The sequence below is a fragment of the Heterocephalus glaber genome, unplaced genomic scaffold, assembly GCF_053883595.1.
Source record: "Heterocephalus glaber isolate CG9 unplaced genomic scaffold, H.glaber_assembly_v1.0 deba00000738, whole genome shotgun sequence".
In the NCBI taxonomy this organism is placed as follows: domain Eukaryota; kingdom Metazoa; phylum Chordata; class Mammalia; order Rodentia; family Bathyergidae; genus Heterocephalus; species Heterocephalus glaber.
Window position 1 is genome coordinate 15,058,419 of NW_028258161.1, and position 8,085 is coordinate 15,066,503.

Consider the following 8,085-nt stretch of genomic DNA (forward strand, 5'->3'; position numbering starts at 1 on the left):
ATCCCTACCACAGGGAGGGCAAATTAAACCGCAAAGAAGCAAAAGGAAGAAATAAAAATAGAAAAATAAATGAGCAAGTCAACAAAGGCAATGGTGTTGTCTGTAAATCAATAAGATTGTGAACTTTGGCCCAGACTGAATGAAAGAAAATGGAGGGAAGGCACAAATTACTAATATCTGGAACACAAAAGGGGAATTTACTAAAGGGCCTCCAAACACCAAAGGGGTAGCAAGACAATGCCATGAATAACTCAAGGTCCATATATTCAACAACTTTCAGGAAAGGGTCACATTTCTTTTTTGTTGTTGTTTTGCTTTGTTTTTGTTTTTGAGACAGTCTCGCTTTGTAGTTCAGGCTGGCCCTGAACTCACTATGTGGCTCAGGCTGGCCTCGAACTCATACCAATCCTCCTGCCTCAGCCTCCCCAGTGCTGGAATTGCAGGCATGGGCCACCACACCCAGCTAGGGCTACATTTCTTGAAAGACCCAAACTTCCAGAGCTCACCCAAGATGAATGGGCAATAGGAATAATCCCTTTCTACTAAAGCAATTGCATTTGTAATTACAAGTCTTCCAACAAAGAAAGCTCCAAACCCTAACTGCTTCACTGGAAATTTGACAAAATATTTTTCTCTGGTGGTGGTGGTACTGGTATTGAAACTAGGGCCATCACACTGGGCTACATTCCCAGCCCTTTTTATTTTTTCATTTTAAGGCAGGGTCCCACTAAGTCACTAAATTGCCCAGGTGGGACTTGAATTTACGATCTTCCTGCTTCAGCCTCCTGAGTGCTAGGATTAAAAGCAGGTGCCAACACGCCCAGCTTCTTTTATTTTTCGGTACCGGGGATCGAACTCGGGCCCTTGGGCTTGCACAGCAGGCGGCGAAACCACTGAGCTAAATCCCCGGCTATGCCCGGCTTCTTGACAGAACATTTTTAAGAAAGAAATAATACCATTTCTACACCAACTTTGCCATTGTACAGAATAGGAGGCAACACTTCTGAACTCATTCTATGAGGCCAGAATTACCTCATATCAAAACCAGATAAAAACATTACAAAAAAACATAAATATGCCTCGTGAAGATAATGTAAAATCCTCAACCAAATGCTAGCATATTTAATCCAGTAACATATAAAAACGATAATACATTTGACTGAGAGGGATTTATACTGGGCATGCAAATCAAGTTCGAGATTCCGAACACAATGTAAATTTCTATACCAAGAAATGAAAGAAAAAACATATGATTATCTGTAGAGGTGCAGAAAAAGTCTTTGACAGAATTCAACATCAATTCAGGGTAAAAAAAAAAAAAAATTGGGAAATTAAGGGTCCTTCCTCAGAGTCACAAAAAGCATTCTTCATTCTTCAGGAAGTAGTCACTGTCCCCCAAAGCACAAACCTCAGTGCTTCCCCAGGCTGGGAGCAGGCAAGATCGTCCCTTCCTCTGCTCCCATTTAACACTGGAATGCGGGCCCTTGAGGAAAGGAGCTAGAAGAAGAAGTCACCGTGATGCAGATGGGGGAGAGGAAATGAAACTACCTTTATGCTCAGATGAGACAGAAAAATCTCCGAAGAATCTATTAAAAAGCTGCTAGACCAAGTAAGTGTTTAGCGAGGTCACAGAATATGACTTCAAACCAATTGCATTTCCACATTCCAATGAGGACCAACTGAAAATTGTCCAGGCAGTCCTGAGACAAGCGTCTTGGAGCTTTGCTCTAAGGAACGTCGCTGCCCCTCTCCCGACCACCCCCTTAATCCACCCCATCTACATTTGCAGGAGGAGGACAATGCCTTTGTGCCCAGAAACACTCCCCTGGCATCGGAGCTGTGCTTCTTACTCCCGTAACAGAGGCCAGTGTTTCCCCATCTGCCACCGGCTGATGTCTTCTAAATACAATAGAAATACATCACTAGCAGAAATGAAGTTCAAAACAGAGATGTACAATGAAGCCCCAGTTTTTGCTTGAGTGCTGGGGATTGAACCTAAGGCCCTGGGATGCTAAGCACATGCTCTATCTCTAAGCTATACCGCCAGCCCCTATTTTCTTTTAACTATTAGATTCAACAGATGTAAAATTGCTCCACCACATTGCTATGAGAGTGTCTAAATGATACTCTCTATTTCTGTACTTCTCATGAGCCAGTACCAAACAACCACAGTCTGCAGACCGCACTCCAACCCACCCTAACCTACACTTTTGCCTGTAGGGCCAAGGAAGGTTGGGGGCGATTTAAAACTGATGAGGCCAGGATGAGGCTAACATGCCAGGGTGTGTGGGGGGCGTGCAGTTTGCCAAATCCTAACTGTGCCTCACACAGACTCCAGGAACCTGGCCTTGCAGAACCAAGATCTCGGCAATTAACTGCTGCTTGAATCCCACACGCGACCCCGGCACTGGGGGTTCCATTAAATCTTAACCTGTTCCCTTTGTTTCCTTTTGCTGCACCCATGAGAAAAATTTAATTGCCTCCTGCTCTTCTGATATTCCTGTTTTTCTTCTCCCTCATTGGTTTCATTTCTCTCTCCTTCCCTCCCTCCCTCTCCCTCCTCTCCCCCCTCCTTTTCCCTCCCTGCCTCTCTCATACATTCATTTAAAGGAAAACTTGGGAAGTGAAGCATTGACTTCTAGGTGCCCAGCATTCTAGTGACCCTTTGAGGCAGCCTCTGGTAAGAGCTCTGAGTAGCCCGACCACGTACCTGTCAAATTCTAGCATTTTACTAGTGTCTTGCTATTTCCTTTGTATCATTTCTTTTCCTTCTGAAATATCAAATACTCACTCTTCAGTGCAAAGCTGAATGTCTCTGGGCTGCTTGATTATTCTGGAAATAGACCGCTGTTCTTCCACTAATTCAATGGCATAGAAAATTCTCCATGTCTCACTTGCTTCTTTTTGAAAGGAAATTCTCTTAGGACAGTGTTCAGGATAAGGTGAATGATTGTCAAAATGAGACCATGAAAGACTTTTTAGTCTTTCTGTGAAAAAGGCACTGTTGGACCAGAATCACAGCTTCTGGGTGCTACGAGGTTCGGGAATGCACTTCACATTAAGTTTGACATTTTATGACTTTGCAAAACGTATCCTGATGCTAGTCACTGAAATTACACCTAGACCTTGGTGTTCTGGGCTTGGGGTGCAGCTCAGTAGTAGTATTTGCCTAGCAAGTGTGAAGCCCCGGGGTCACTCTCCTGGAACCCCCAAAAGGGTGGAGCGGACACTACCAAAAGAGTAAATTCAATGTACTCTTCTTTCCAAAAAGTAATTCTATGTTTCCAAGGGGAAAAGTGGCCACTTAAAAAAAAAAAAAGCTTTTGGAAAGGTTCACTAATAAATCCGGAAAAGTTCAGAATCAATGGATTTCTGCTTTTTTTTTGCTTGGGAGAGTGATTTGCAAGGCTGTAAGAGGCAACCAGAGGAAGAGCAAAGGTGAGATTTTGCTGCTTCTTCCTTCCTCCACCCTACAGGAGGAGGAAACTGCAGAGCAACATACAAAACACGGACTCATTTAGGAACTAGGCCCGGAAGAAGAGGAGGAATTCCTTCTCACCTCAGACTCCCACTGGACACGAAGACTCCCTTGGGTCCTGGAAGAGGCCCAATTGGGCTGACCAAGGCCTTTGGGTTCAGTGAGACCTCGCTGTCCTGGACCATGAGGGGTGTGCTGTTCAGGCAAAGCACAACTGCAAAGTTCTGGTGCAGAAATAAAGGTCTGTGCATTTGATTTCAGTTTTATCCATGTTCAGGATCCATTCGAAGCAAATTTGGCCCAGCAGTGGATCTTGGGGAGAGGGGATCCCTGCCTTCTAACTGCGAGCAGGCAGAGCACCACATTTGCAATATCTAAGCAGCGACTCAGTACCAAAACTCTGGAGTAGGTCAGGAGGACGCACAAGCATTCTTTCTCATTGTTTCTCAGGATGACACAGTCTACTGTCAGCATTCCGGGTCACTGCAGAAAAATTTTAAAAATAAAGACAGTTTCATTGTTTTGTGATATTTGTCTTTTGGGGGAGGCAGTACGGGGATTGAACTCAGGCCTTTGCACTGAGTTACAACCCCAGCCCCACTCTTTAAATTTTTATTTTAAGACAAGGTCTTGTGTAATGAAATGGCCCAGGTGCACTCAACCTTGCAACCCTCCTGCCCCGGCCTCCCAGAGCCCTGGAATTATAAGTGTGTGCCACTCTGCCTAGCTAAAGCTTGTCTTAAGGAGGAAAAACATAGAAATGTTAAAGTTATTTTTAAATGGCATTGTCGCTAAGATTCTTCTTTTTGTTTTGTTTTGCTTTAGGTCAAATTTCATGTTCTGTTTTGTTCCATTTTTACTCAAGAGAGCCTCAGAAAATCAGAGTGTTTGTTTCTAACTGTACACAACAAAGTGGCTATGACTTTGTTAATTATAGCGTTTGGACTTCCCTCTCCCTCTCCTTACCACTCTAGTCCAAATCCTGAGTCTGAGGCTTATTGTAAATGTAAATTCAATTACAAACTATATCCAAATGGGCAGTCTGTTAGTCAGGAAAAGGAAAGATGGCTCCTACCATGTCCCTGCGTGCACCCTACTTCCCGTCTTCTTAGGCAGACTTTATGGATTAATTACGAATATCAGAGGAAGGAGGTAGGACTCAAAACCTGCACTGAAAGAGGAATGAGACTAAAAGTGTAAAGGAAATGAAGATACGGAAACACATGAGGAAAAGCTTATCTTTATTTCAAGTGGTGTAGTCATGATTCCTGTTTCTCGATGACTTTTCCAGAGCTCAACGGGCTCTCGGGGCCCTGTAGAATTCTCCTGGCAAACCCTGGTAGGAGGAAACCTTTGTGATCCCCAACTCCATTTCACAAATGAAAAAGTGAAGCGGGTGGCAGTCAGCTGTGGGCTGTGAGCCCGTAAACGCCCCACAGCTCAAGGTTTGAAAGCTTGGTCCCCAGACAGAGTGAGGCCTCCGGAGTTTGATGGCGTTGAGAGGGCTCTGACCTTGTTGATGGGCGAGGAGCTGGATGAGCCGACGGTGCCGTGTGTTATTTGGAGGTGAGGAGACTTCACAGGGGAGCCTCGCTGGGAGAATAGGTCACTAGGGCTTGCCAGGAAGGGATGTTTGCCTGGGGCTCCTTCCTCTCTCGCTCTGTCTCTGCTTCCTGGTCTCCCTGAGGTGAGCAGCTTTGCCCCAGCACATGGCTCCTGTCTCATTACAGATCCAGAAACAATGAAGCCAGGTGACCATGACAAAAGCCTCGGAAACTGTAAGCCAAAAAAATTTTTAAACTGAAAAAAAAATAAAATACAACAACATACATCAAAAAAAAATACAACATTATTTCATCCTATAAATTGACTTTCTCAGGTGTCCTGTCACAGCAACAGAAAGCTAACAGCAGCTTTCCACTTGCGGGTCAAATTCCTGAGGTAATGAAGTTTCGAAAAGGAAAGGTTTGTTTTAGCCCCCAGGTTCAAATGGTTCATGGGCTCCCCTCCATGGCCTGTTGAGCCTGTTGCTCTGGCCCTGTGGGGAGGCACCTCATCATGGTGGGGGTCTCATGACAGAACAGCCCGCTCCACTCACGGGGAGACAGGAAGGGCGTGCAGAGCCCCACAACCCCCTGGAGGGCACACCAGGGACCCAAGCTGCTCCTTCAAAGCTCCCCATCTCAGAGGCTTTCCCACTCCCCGTAGGCCCCGCTGCAGACCAGTCCTTAACACATGGGCCTTGAGAGCACTCGGATCCAAACTGCAGCGAGCTGGGAAGTGGCCTGGTGTACTGAAGCTCACTTGTCAATAGAGAAGGTTTGAACACTGGGGCTCTGTGGCCCACACCTGTAATCCCGTCCACTCCAGAGGCTTTACAAGTTCATACCCAGCTTGGGCAACTTAGGGAGACCTTGTCTCCAAATAAAAATAAAAATAAATAAATAAGGCTCGGTCCTGGCGTGTCCAGTTAGGGCCTCGCCTGCTGCAATTCCCAGAGCCCTGTCACCTGCATCTGCATTTGGGACTCAGAGTGATGATCAGAAACTTTGCCCAGGGCTGGGGATTTAGCTCAATGGTTTTGCTGCCTGCCTCGAAAGCGCAAGGTCCGAGTTTGAGTAAAAAAAAAAAAAAAGAAAGAAACTTTGCCTGAACAGAGCAAAGCTGAGCTCTCAGTCCACACGACTCACTTCACCAAAACTGGAACACAGAGGATTAGCGGTTGGAAGTGGATGGTATAGTACTGCCTCCGCGCTGCAGAGCTGTGGCTTTAGGGCCCCTAGAACAGAGATCCTGGAGTAAACTGAGAAGTCTTCCTCCACGGATAGACCAGAGATGTCCCAGTGGCGGTCTTGATAGGCCGGAAGGGGTATTTTGAGCGTGGCCTGAACAGATGTCTTGTCTTAGATTTTCCCCAGGATCCGTGTCCTCGCAGACCCACCACAGTGAATACTCAGAGCCCACCACTCAGGATGAGCTGCTGAGGAACCGGGCAGTAGCCTGTGCTGCTCTGGATGACCCACCTGCCCTGGTCTTCCATGAAACGTTCATGGAGGCCTTCACGGGGGCACAGTGAGCTCCTGAGGTGATGGTACAGGCCTGGCCCATCCCCTGCCTCCTTCTGGGGTCCCTGGTAGGAAGAGGAAAACAGAGACCTCACAGCTGAACTGGAAATGGTCCACCCAGAGAAGCAAAGCCTACAGACTTTAAAAGTGTGCTGGATGGGCTTGATATGCTACTGGCCCGGAAGCTTTGCCATGCAGGAAGAAACTGCAGATGCTGGATTTATGAAAAGTACACGAGAACTGGAATGCAAGGCCCAGAGCCGAGGCTCTTCGCTGACCAGCAGGGGCAAATGGAGAACCCAAACAGTGGGCAGCTGTCCAGGGACGGGGGCAAAGTAGCCCTTGAAGGTAATAGCAGACCTCACCAAGAGTAGAACTTAAATCCCAAACCTACCTCACTGAGTGGGCCCGGCAGAGGAGACACTTGGTCCACCCATGCTGTAAGAAGTTAAATATTTACCCGATGCCCCCTGACATCTTCAGTGGTGTCCTGAAGATGCTGGAGCTAACTATCTCCAGGAAGTATGAGGGCATGACTTGTGGTGTGTGGAATTCCAGCAGTTTGCTCCTTACCTGGGCCAGACGAGAAAGCTGCAAAAACTTGCTGTCTTTGTTTTCTACAGCAAGTCCCGTGGCGCCCCAGAGAGCCAGGCTGAGTGTGTGGCCACGTTCATTCATTACCTCCGTGAGCTGCACTGCCACCAGGAGCTGTGCCTGGGATAGGCCTGTTTCCCCAGAGCCACCTGGACCAGGTGCTCAGGACCCTGAAGACCCCATCGAAGACCCTCCTCATCACGGCCTAGTGGCTTTACCCTCAGATTGGAAACATTGGTCACGGTGCCGAAGCATCAGTCAGCTAAGAGTCCTGGATCTCAGTGGAATCCAATTGACCAAATTTAGTCCTAAGTCCATCAAACTTCTGGTGGGGAAAACTTCAGGTGCCTGGCCACCCTGGACTTAGAGATGTTGGATGACAGAGTCCCAGCTGAGTGCTGCCCTGCCTGCCCTCAGTCACTGCTCCCAGCTCAGCCTTTCAGCTTCGGGGACCACGCTATCTCCACATCTGCCTCGAAGGACCTTGGTCCAACGTAAGCCACATCCGTATGGCACAGTGCCCTGCTCTGCTGGAGAGCTGTGATTACATGGTGGTCTGCAGCAGGAGCATTGGGCCAACTTTGCAGACCCCAGGGATGGCCTGAGCTGGGGTGCGAGAGCCAAGCCTATAATCCCAGGGCTCTGGGAAGCTGAGGCAGGAGGATCACAAGTTCAAACCAAATCTGAGCAATTTAGTGACTTAGTGAGACCCTATTTCTATATATATATATATATATATATATATATATATATATAAATATATATAAATAAAACTTTGAAAAGGTTTGCAGGTGTAGCTCAGTGCAGAGGCCCTCAGTCCAATCCCCAATACCAGAGGAAAAAAAATGAACAGATTCAAGAGGTGCCCGACTAGAGAGAAATGTATTAGACCTGCTTCTGTGTCTCACACAACAGGTGCCCCCGGAAGTGGCTGGTGGCTGCTTAAAG